Source organism: Nannospalax galili, unplaced genomic scaffold, assembly GCF_000622305.1.
Source record: "Nannospalax galili isolate Female #2095 unplaced genomic scaffold, S.galili_v1.0 scaffold5, whole genome shotgun sequence".
Lineage (NCBI taxonomy): Eukaryota > Metazoa > Chordata > Mammalia > Rodentia > Spalacidae > Nannospalax > Nannospalax galili.
The window spans coordinates 987,228-999,079 of record NW_008353126.1 but is presented as its reverse complement, the minus strand read 5'-3'; the positions used below and the strand labels follow the sequence as shown (position 1 = coordinate 999,079).

Sequence of the window (11,852 nt, the reverse complement as noted above, 5' to 3'; positions counted from 1 at the left end):
AGCGTCCCTACTGGCAATTTGGGTAACCCCTTCAGATGATGGTGTGATAAGAATAGGAGGTAGGAATTGGATAGGCAGTTAGGGTAAAAAGACCCCAAAGAAATGTAGCCAGTTTCTTGTCTAAAAGTTAAAATGTCCTTGGGTCTGTTGGCAACATACTCTACTCCAAGGCCAAAAATGTCAAAAGTATTTGGGAGCTTATATATAATCCTTAAAAGATTTTAGGGGTACCTCGTCAGAGGGGGGAATGTTGGAGGGGAGGGAGTGGGCATGGATTTCATCAAAATACCTTATATACGTGTGTGGAATTCTCAATAAAGTTTTTGTAAAAGTTAAAAACAAAAGAACCAAAACTGTAAAACTACTGGAAGAAAACATAAGGAAAGGTCTTCGTTGCAGTGGTCTGAGAAGTGTCTTCTTGGATAGGACACTAAAAAGGGTAACAAAGCAAAACTGGACAGGTAGGTTCAGAGGGGGGAATGTTGGAGGGGAGGGAGTGGGCATGGATTTCATCAAAATACCTTATATACGTGTGTGGAATTCTCAATAAAGTTTTTGTAAAAGTTAAAAACAAAAGAACCAAAACTGTAAAACTACTGGAAGAAAACATAAGGAAAGGTCTTCGTTGCAGTGGTCTGAGAAGTGTCTTCTTGGATAGGACACTAAAAAGGGTAACAAAGCAAAACTGGACAGGTAGGATTGCATCTACAGCAAAGGAAGCAATCAGTACAGTGAGACTGAATGAGAAGAAATATTGGTAAACCACACACAGGATGATGGGTTAATATCCAAAATATTTAAGGAGCTCAAACAATTCAGTAGCAAAAGAACCCAAATAGCCCGATTAAAAAACACACATTAGACAGTTCTCTTTTTGAATATCATTCATTTTTTGTCACATAACTAAGTATTTTAACCTCGAAAGTCATATTTAACAATTCCATTTGGAAACTAATTTCACGTTACATAATTGATGTTTTCTCCTATTGAAAACTTACACGTTACTGCGATTATGGCTTGGCATGGAGGCATGCCTCTAATTCAAGCACAGAGAAGCATGAAGCAGGAAGGTCATGAATGAGAGCAACTTGGGTTCTGGTATGGTTCTGAGGACAGTATGGACCACAGATCAAGACCCTGGCTCAAAAATAAAAAAATTATGAAGGCTTATTTCATTGAAAGTAACCAAAGAAATGTCCTTTCCCAATAAGGAATTCTCACTGTGATGGTATGAATGAGGAGTCCCCTATAAGCTCACGTAATTGAGCACTTGGTCAGTTGGTGGTGCTGATTGGGGAGGGTTAGGAGATACAGCCTTGCTGAAGGAAGCACATCACTGGGGGTGGGCTTTGCGAATTCATAACTCCGCCCCATTGCCAGTTTTACTCTCTCTACTTCCTGTGTCTGCCTGAGGATGTAAACCCTCAGCTTTTGGATCCACTTGCCTCCTGCTATGCCTCCCCCACCATGATGGACTCTTATCTGGAACTGTAAGCCCAAATAAACTCTTCCTTCTATAAGTTGCCTTGGTCATGGTGTTTTATCACAGCAACAGAAAAGTAACTAATACAACTCACCTACAATTTCTCAATAAATAAAATCTAAAATAGTTAAAATTATTGTAACAGAGAGCAGAATGGTTATTGCCAGGGGTTGGGAATAAGGGAAGAAAGAGAGTGAGGATTATCATAAGAATATTATTATGATTATAATATTATATTATCATGTATATCTTCCAAATCACATTTTCTATACTCCCTTGGGGTTGAGCGAGTGTGTCCCAAAATTGCTGTCTTTTGAGAGATGAGTTCATTTAACTGCAGAACTTTTGCTCTACAAGGATGGGGATGTTTGGGATGAAGCCAAATTGTTTTAAGACAATGCAGAATGGGCACTACACTGGTTATTGTCAATCTCGGCTAGAAAATTATGCATTATACTTCTGTTCACATGTCATTGGCACATGCTAGTCATGTGGTCCCAATCTAGTTGCGGGAGGCCTAGGGAAGGTAGAGGAGCACATGGGTTTGGTGAGTGCTGCTCTGAAATGGTGACCAGGGGCATTTAGTTAGTTAGTTACTTAACTAAAACTAGAAATCAGGTTTCTGGTGAACTTCACTGTCTGATCTTCCCATTCAGATGAATGTGGTATTTAGAAATCAACTCACTGTATTTGGGGAGCCAGAGGTCTTGGAGGCACAGATGCTGGGGGCCTTGCTGTGACTTCCCAATGAGTTTTCCAAGTGTCTGCCCATAGATGGTATAGGCAAAGATCTCCAAAAAGGAGATGAAGAAAACTGAGTAGTCATAAGCACTAAAAAACCACAGGAATCTGTTATGCAGGAAGGTACTGATGAGAGAAAAGGAGGAAAGACTGAGCCAGAAAATTCCCTCCTCTGCCTCCTGGCTTGCCTATGATCACTAGACTAGGCTAATAATGTGGTTGCTATGGTTTGGATATGAAGTATCCCCCAAAGGCTCATGTATTTAACAAAGGCTTACCTCCCACCTGGAAGTACTAATAACAGGTGATTGGATTATAAGGTCACTCAATAAGGGCACTAATTTCATTAGTGTATTAACCCATTGATGAGTTCATACCAAATGGGCTATTGGGAGGTGGGGCCTGGTTGGAGAAAGTAGGTAACTAAGAGTGTGCCTTTGAAGAGTATATCTTGTCCCTGGTAACTTCCCATCTCTCACTCTCTGCTTTCTGGCTGCCATGAGGTAAGCAGCTTTCCTCTGCCAGGCTCTTTGCAATGATGTTCTGCCTCACCACAGGCTCAGCATCAATGGGATCAAATAACCATGAACTTACACCTCTGAAACTATGAGCCAAAAATAAATCCTTGCTCCCTTAAGCATTTTTTTTTTTTTTGGTTTTTTTGAGACAGGGGCTCCCTGGAACCCCACCTGTTCTGGAACTCACTAGGTAGACCAGGCTGGCCTTGGACTCACAGAGATCCGCCTGCCTCTGCCTCCCAAGTGCTGGGATTAAAGGTGTGCACCACCATGCTTGGCTTCTCCCTTAAGCTTTTTAAAAAATATTTTATTTATTATTTTTATTTTATGTGTATGAGTGTATTGCCTGCATGTGAGTGCACCCGTGCTGTGCAATGCTGTGGAGGTCAGAAATGGGCTTTGGATTCCCCTGGAACTGGAATTAAGGATGGTTTGCAGCCACCATGTGGGTGCTGGGAATTGAACCCAGGTCCTCTGCAAGAGCATTCAGTGCTCTTAACCGCTGAGCCATCTCTCCAGCGCCTAAACTTTTTTCTTAGGTATTTTGTTACAAATATGAAAAGCTAACTAACACTCTGGCTATTCTTCAAACCCATGTTTGTTAAATAATTTGCTTAGTGCTTATTAGGAGAGAAGATGAATAGCTCCAGGGAGAAAGGCAGAGAATGAAGGCAGCTTGTGGCAGACAGCACACATTCTATACAATCTGAAATGATTTGGCTCAGTTCTCAGTGTGCCTCTCCTTCTTGCAGAGCAAAAGTTCTGCAGTTAAATGAACTCATCACCGAGAAGCAGGTAGAAATCTTGGGAGACTCACTCCCTCCACCCCAAGGGACTACACAAAATATAATTCTGAAAATGTATTTTCTCCCATCTCGATGCCTTTTAAAGGATGTTTTGATGTCCATTATTGTTTGGTTTCCCAAGCCTGCTTTCTTTGTGGAAATGCTTAGCATATCTGGGGGTAGTAATGGGATGGTTGGGGCACTAGGGGACTTCCATCGCCTCCTCCTTCCATTTGCAGTATTTATGCTCCATCCCTCTGATGTGTATAATCTGCAGAGAAAGGCTTCTCTGACCTAGTCTATTTTTTTCCTAATCTTCTAAATTCTGCTCAGTCAAGAAGACACAATGACCATTTTTGTAATGCAAAAATGTTCTCAGTCAACCAGTCATCTGGGACAGTCATCCAGTCTGTCATCCCTAGACATCTGGGAGAAGAAATGCAGGAACCCGCAGTGAAAGGCTTAGTGTGGGAAATGTTCACAGCAAAATCAAAGTTGGGGTGGTCAAGAGAACTTTGCTTCTGGCATCTCTAGATTTACTTAAAGACCCCGACTCAATAATACATCGCCAGAGTGTATATTGTATGACGATTGTTTATACACAAATGGATAGCTTTCTCTCATGGTTATTGAGAGAGAAAAATAAGACAAAATTCAGAATTTTGTCTTTGTGTATATCAAAGAATTCTACACAAGAATATGTGAATTTAAGTGGCTTCGTTTCTGGTATACAGGCTTTGCAACTGGAATTTGGTTTACTCACACAAAAAAAAAATCAGTTACTTGTTTTTGTCTCACACAGCTGTGAGAAAATAAGTCCATGGAAAATGATTGAGAACACTTGCTTCTCAGCATTTCAGGCTGGCTGGAGGCAGTACAGAGCAAAAGAGTCTTTGCATAGTACTTTTCCAAGCCTTCTTTCTTAGGAGGCCCTCAGTAGAAGGCGCAAATGTTTGAGATGCATTTACTTGATGTATTTACTGATAAGTGAATTTGCAGCAGACCTTAGGAAAGAAATGCTAAAATATGTTGTCAGAGAATAGAATATTTGTCCCATCTTAACAGAGGACCAATTCCTACAAATAAATGAGTTCTAAATTTCCTTACTAATCTAGTTACTTAACGAATGCTCTTCTTCATTATTCAAACACCAATTAAATATATATAAATATATATATATAAAATATGCTTCTACAGTTGCTTTGCAGTTCCTTATATTCAATAGTAAAAAGTAGCTCTCTCTCTCTCTCTCTCTCTCTCTCTCTCTCGCTCGCTCGCTCGCTTGTGTGTGTGCGTGTTATTGTGGACAGAGCCCAGGCCCTTGTGCATACTAGACAAGTGATCTGCTTCTGAGATTCTTTTGTTTCTTTCTTTTAAACCTTTAAGTAATACCCCCTCATTATTTTCTCCTTTAGCACATTTACAGTGGACAATATGGGAAGAATATGCAAATGGAGCCTGGGACACACTGGGAAAGGGTGTGTGTGTGTGTGTGTGTGTGTGTGTGTGTGTGTGTATGTGTGTATGAGAGAGAAAGAAAAACCAAACAAAATCTACCCCTTCCCCAAACTCTGTAATCAGTTGTGAGAAGTCACAATGAGTCTCACATTACCCAGGGCTCACATGAGGTCATTTGTTTAGGGACCATTTCCTTTCTTAAACCATGGCCTATTTTTATAGCCCTGAGTCTTGCAGTGGGAGGAATTTTGTCATCCTTCCCTATTGTCGCCATCCTATGGGAGGTTGGGTTATTTTTTTCTTTTTAAAAAATATTTATTTATTTATTTTATATGTATGAGTGTATTGCCTGCATATATGTAAGTGTACCTGTGTTGTGCAGTACCCACAGAGGTCAGAAGAGGGTGTTGGATCCCCTGGAACTGAAGTTACAGACAGTTGTTAGCTGCCATATTGGTTCTGGGAACCAAACATGGGTCCTTTGCAAGAGCAGCCAGCCAGTGCTTTAACCACTGACCCTCTCTCCAGCCCCTAATTTTTTCTTTTAGTCCATTTCCTCATGCTATCTAGGTAGGGAATAGAGTCTTGTTACAGAAGCCAGCTTTCATCAGCTTGGGCAAGGGTGTAGCTTTTTTCCCCATCTTATGGTTTTCTCATCTCATTAAGTCCAGATGTCTCAAGTTCTCTTGTCTGACTTCCTGAGCTTACTCCCTGCTCTCTTCCTGCTTGAACCATGTTGCATATCTGTTTTCCTATTCCTAATGTTGGTTGGAGACCCGGTTCTTAGACTGCTTGGAATCAAAAAACTTGAATAGCTTGTCTGACAGTAGACTCATGTTTCCCCACTGGTAATGCTTCCTGCTGGCAGAAGGTGATGGTGGGAGGCAGATGAGAGAAACAGAAAGATGTAGACACCAAGAAAGTGCCTATGGGTCATTCAGTGGCACTCATTCAGAACTGTGATCCCTAAAGTCCGCTGGCATAGCTGTCTTGTTTTATAAAGAAAAGAACTGAAGACCACAGAATTGGGAGACAGACCCAAGCCCTGACACCTAGCATGTGCCAAGCAGCCTACCCCTGAGCATCAGGTCCAGTGAGTCTCTAGAACTCAAAGTGGTCCCTGGGCCCACTCTTTGTTCTTTCGCTTGCACTTTAGGGTTCATGCAAGTTTTCCATCTATCTCTAGTGGGAGTAGAGCAGGTTAAGATGTTCTCTTCTGTCCAAAGCCATGTTATTCTCTTTGAAGCCAAATGGACTGCCCCCAAAGTCAGGGAGTTGTGTGGGGGGAGATCAGTATTAGCATCTGAAGGTGTCCCCAACTCCTCTGAAAATCTGAGCTATTTCCCTGGTATTCTGAAGCACACCAGCAACCCTGCAGCATCTTCCAAAGCTTATTTCTTAAACTTGTACCTGCTGATTAATTAATTGAAGAAAGCTATTGGAGCACAAACAATTTCACCCCGTTAGTCATTCCTGGATGGGGAAGAGGGAATCATGTTAACATTAGCAATTTCTATTCTGCTCGTGTCTCTGGAGCTCATCTTTCTGGCTCACAGAACATGAGCTCATGAGCTCACGGTTTAATTGGGTTAGAAATTAAATGAATGCTTTTTTCTTTTAAAGGAGAAGGCGAGCCGCCCCATACTAAGACTAGCAATTAAAACTACAAGAAGACACTTGGCAGGAGTGTCAACAGCAAGGAACACACTAAGTGGAGAGGAACAAAAGCTTTACCTCCAGCAAGAGGCTGGAAGTTGGTGTGGAGGCAAATCTCAGCACTGAGAATTGTCAGAGTAGGGGATGAGATGAATTTCTAACACTTTAGATAAATGCACACAGGTGAGAGGAAAGGAAGACTAAATTATGCTGTAGTTGTGTTTCTTCTATGAAAATCAGACACTTCTGGATGAAATGTCTAGTTAGTGGAAATGATTCTGAAGTTCCTCTGTTATTTCTGGAAGTTCCTAAATAGGTGTGTCATGTATGTTCCAAGTGCAGTCTGTCAGTCACAGTGGCTGAGGTGCCTCCTACTTGCTTGTGTCTAGAACCTAAAGGTCCTTTGGAGAAGCATATTGCAGGCAGCACTCACTTTGCATGTTAGTGTTCATTAAGGGGTGTCATCCCCACAATGGTTTGAAAACTGCCAGCAAAACTAGGGACATTATGTTGCATGGAATTTCAATTGTCTGCCAAGAAACATACGTTTGACTTCTGGTCTTCAGCTCATCAAACACAGCCACTCAGACTCAGACTAAGGGTCCACATGAACAATGCAGTGAGCAAATCCTTATTGATTGCCTAGGGTATACTTTTCTAGAAGCTGGGGTACAGTAATGGGTACATAGAGCCCCACACAGTACCACTGTTCTTTTTCCCACTCCTTGCCCATAACTCCCATCCCTTAAAACCAAATTATTCTACCTTATTTTGTTAAAACAAAATAAAAGTTACCATGGATGTTGAGGAAGGGAAAGATCTTGGGAGAACAGAGTTGTTATGGTTTGAATGTGAAATGTTCTTTGCAGGCGCTTGTGTTTGAGAGCTTGGTCCCCGGTATGTGGTATTGTTTGGAGAGTTTGCTGAAAGTTTGAGAAGTGAGGCCTGGGTGGTGGTTACTGGGGGCAGGTCTTGAAGGGAAGGTGATAGCCCAGTGCCCCATCTCTGCTTCCTGCCTGCCACCCAGATGTGGCCAACCACTGGAAGTTCCCTCCACTTTACGATTTTGCAACCATGCACAGGAACCACTTCAGCTGCCGTGCCTTCTCTGTTATGAAATGGAGCCAAATAAAGCCTTTTACCTTAAGTTCCTTTTGGTCAGGGATCTAGTCACAGCTATGAGGAAAGTAACTAACACAAGTGTGTTAGAGAGAAAGGAGCTGTTCAAACTCTAGCACTGTTGGGGTTCTAGCCAAAGATGCTTTGTATGTCTGAAAACTCCACATGTGTGAATTGCATAGATAGTCTGTAATCCAGTCAAGCATTAACTTAATTTACCTGCTAGGTTTTTCTTTTGTCTTTTTGAGACAAGGTCTCCTTGTAGCCCCAGTTAGCATAGAACTCACTGTATAGACCAGGCTGAACTTGATCTCACAGAGTGAGAGATCCTCTTGCCTCTGCCTCCTGAGTGCTGGGACTAAAGGCATATACCACCATGCCTGCCTGGCAAAGCTATTTTTAATATGCGGGTTTGGGAAAACCTGTTTAATAATCATTGTAAATATTTTAGTTTTGAAAATTGCAAATGTACAAAAGCATCTCGCATAGGTAAATATTTGAAAAATATATTTATAGAATAATATGTCCCTTCTACATTGCCTTATTAATTCAGAAAATGCATACATGAGGGCTGTGAGGATGGCTGAGAGGATAAAACACTTGCCTTGCAAACAGGAGGATCGAGCTTCATCCTTAGAACCTGTGTAAACAATTCAGGGCATGATGGCATATGCTTCTAGAGAGAAAGGAGCTGTGTCGGTAGAGACAGGAGGATTCCTGGGACTAGCTGGCCAGCCAGCCTCGCCTAGTCAGTGAGTTTCAAAATAATGAGAGACCTTTCTTGTCTCAAAATAAAGCTGATGGCATCTGAGGAACAATATCCAAGGTTGTTCTCTGGTCTCTACATATACATGCACTTGCACCCACACATACACCTACATACACATACACACACACACACACACACACACACACACACACACCCAAGAAAATAATTACTGGGTCCCTGCCATATGTACTATTCTAGTTGATTAGAATGTCAAAGAACAAGACAGATAAAAATTCCCACCTTTGCTGAACCTGGTGGCGTACACCTCTAATCCTAGCACTCAAGAAGCAGAGGCAGGCAGATCTCTGCCGGGTGTTTGAACCAGCGACCCCAGGCAGTGATGATTGGGGATGAGTAAGCATGCTGTTCGCTAGCCCACACCACCCCCAGTATCAGGAACACTCAGGTGCAATGGGGAGCCGAGTCAAGCAGGGACTCATTTATTGCAGGTGTTATAGAGCTTATAAAGGCACCTGGAAATCCCCCCTCCCCATTGAGGGTAATCTTAAGGATGGTCACGTGCTGATCATGCACTCCTCAGCAGTGCGGAAGTATTCTTCAGACTTTCAAATTAAGTCAGGCCGCGCCCCAGTAACTTCCTCTTGGACTTCTGCAAGGCGGGTCCTTTAGGTCCCCACATCTCCCCCTTTTATTTTTATTTTAAGGCCGGACTGACTTTGTTTCATGGGTTACCCACCTCATAGGTGGCTCCCTGAGGAGAGATGGCTAACGGCTATCTCCTTTCTCTAATCTTATGCATTTTTTCCTGTCTTAGGTTGTGTCACCTCTGACCAAGCCTTGCCCATCATTGGATCATGCACCTGGCCATGTGTATGTCCTGTCTTAGGAGTTCTTGTCATGGGACATCTTACCCATCCTTGGCTAAAAATGCATCATGATTAAGTGCAGCCATGTGGGTAATGCCAGCCCGTGGCAGTCTTAGTCTCTGCCTAATTTGGTTAGCCAGCCCTATAAGAGTGCCTGGATCCAGCCTCCAAATGGTGGTGAGTTTCCTAAATTCAAGATGCCCAACCTCCTGTACTGGGGCCATGTGAAGCCCCTCCCACTTTACCAGGGCTAGACCTCTCTGCCCTACAGTAGGGTAGGGGCCCAGACCTCAGCAGACTGCCTGAGAGTGCCTGAAATCCAGCCTCTGTGGTGGTGAGCTTCCCCAATCAGGCCATACCCAATCCTCTAATAGGGACCCCGTAAGGCCCATTCCACTTAGCCAGGGCTAGACCTCTCTCCCTACAGTAGGAGATGACACCTTAGCAGACTCCCTGAGAGGGCCAAAATCAGGCCTCCCCTTAGCAAACTTCCCAAATTGTACTGTGAGTGTCTGCTAGTAGAGGTCCAGACGTTAGAAGGAAACCTGAATGTACCTGACTAGAGCCTGACTTGTGCCTCTGTGGTGTGGGGACCTAAAGGCCCCACCTTGCATAGGGCCGAGAGGAAGTTACTGGCAGCATGGCCTGGCTTGCTTTGAAAAGCCTGAAGAATACTTCCGCACTGCTGAGGAGTGCATGATCAGCATGTGACCATCCTTAAGACACACCTTCAGGGGGGCAGGGGGCAGTTCCAGGTGCCTTTATAAGCTCTGTAACACCTACAATAAATGAGTCCCTGCTTGACTAGGCTCCCTGTTGCGCCTGAGTGTTCCCAGTATTGGGGCTGGTGTGGGCTGGTGAACGGTGTGCTTACTCATGCCCAATCATCACTGCCTGGGGGTCGCTGGTTCAAACCCCCAGGAACTGGCGCCCAGCGTGGCGCTCAAAGGAAAGAAGAAAAACGGATTGGGGCCAATCGGAAGTTCGGGGTAAGCAAGACCCAAAAGATGGGAAATGCAACTTTTAAGTCTGAGGACCCAGCACTTAAAGCACTGAGAAATATGCTTAAAAGCAGGGGATTGGATTTGTCAGATCCTGTAGCTCAAAAGGTTTGGGCAGAGGCGATTCATTTGGCTCCCTGGCTACTTGGGGCTAATGTTTTTACTGGGGATACATGGGAATCATGGGAAGAGTTTGAGGAAGAAGGCAGAAATGCAGCAGAAGTGAACCCAAAAGCAGCCAAAGTAACAAGCGGCACCTCGGGTGTGCCCTGGCCAGCTTCAGAGGTGCCCCCTCCCCTGCCCCAGGACCCATGAAAACAGGACCCATGAATGCCTTTTTCAGAAGGGCAGGGTGGAGCAGCGTGCACGGGGTCAGCGGCAAAAGCCGCCCACCCCACCTGCCTTGAACTAACATGTGCAGGGGAGTCAGGGGCTTGCGTGAAAGCCAGGCAGGGTACTGCACCCCCAGCCAGTGACCGGCAGCTGTGGCCTCCAGATGCATTTAAATAAAAAGAAAAGAAAACCACCTTTGGCTGTGCACTGCGACCAGCTCCAGGATGGCTGGGAAGGCCTGGTTCGGGGAAGGTGGCTCTGGGAGGGGCCCGGCCCATCTGTTCAGCAGGCGGCTGGGGAACCACCCTGTCCCTGAGTGTTACAGCCCCTCTGGCAACAGCACTCACCAAATCCCAGGGCCGAGGGAGCCCTTAGTAAAAGCCTACAATGTTTTCACTGACTGGGGCAGATATGGAGAAACCAAAAAGCAGCTCAATTCAAGGAACTCATGGCCATTTCTTTCTGACAGTATTCAGACTCATATGCTCCTTAAAGAGAGAGAAGCCCCTATCTTCTTAAAGCATCTTAGGGGGCACCTGCCGGTGGCAGCCGGCCAAGACGGCTTTTATCCCAAGGCAATGCAGAGGCAGACAAGATGGCTTATTGTGTACAGGTACCGCCTGTGCAACAGCCAGGGGTAAACCCCAGGGGACTCAAGCCCAATTCCTTGTGGCAAATGGATGTCACACACTATGCTCCTTTTGGAAAGCTTAAGTGTCAGGTCCTCAGACTTAAAAGTTGCATTACCCATCTTTCCAGGCATTGCTTACCCCGAACTTCTCGATTGGCCCCAATCCATTTTTCTTCTTTCTTTTCACCTTCTTCTTTTCACATTCCTTCAAGCCCCACGTTGGGTGCCAGTTGCTGGGGGTTTGAACCAGAGACCCCCCAGGCAGTGATGATTGGGGAGAGTAAGCACACCGTTCGCCAGCCCATGCCGCCCCCAATACCCGGGGACACTCAGACGAAATGGGGAATCTAGTCAGGCAAGGACTCATTTATTGTAGGTGTTACAAAGCTTATAAAGGCACCTGGAACTACCCCCCTGAGGGTGTATCTTAAGGATGGTCATGAGCTGATCATGCACTCCTCAGCAGTGCGGAAGTATTCTTCAGACTTTCAAAGCAAGCCAGGCTGCGCCCCCAGTAACTTCCTTTCGGAC

General features: G+C 44.5%; 1 long non-coding RNA gene across 1 annotated transcript in view; it reads right to left on the bottom strand.

Moving 5' to 3' along the window:
• LOC108491669 overlaps positions 1–11,779 on the bottom strand; it is a 20,342-nt gene extending 8,563 nt beyond the window's left edge. The window contains exons 1-3 of the long non-coding RNA XR_001872850.2: positions 11,732–11,779; positions 11,509–11,511; positions 9,003–9,015 (exon numbers count right to left, since the gene is read on the bottom strand). This is a non-coding gene — a long non-coding RNA (uncharacterized LOC108491669). The remainder of the gene's footprint in view (positions 1–9,002; positions 9,016–11,508; positions 11,512–11,731) is intronic.
• Positions 11,780–11,852: the final 73 nt, after the last annotated feature.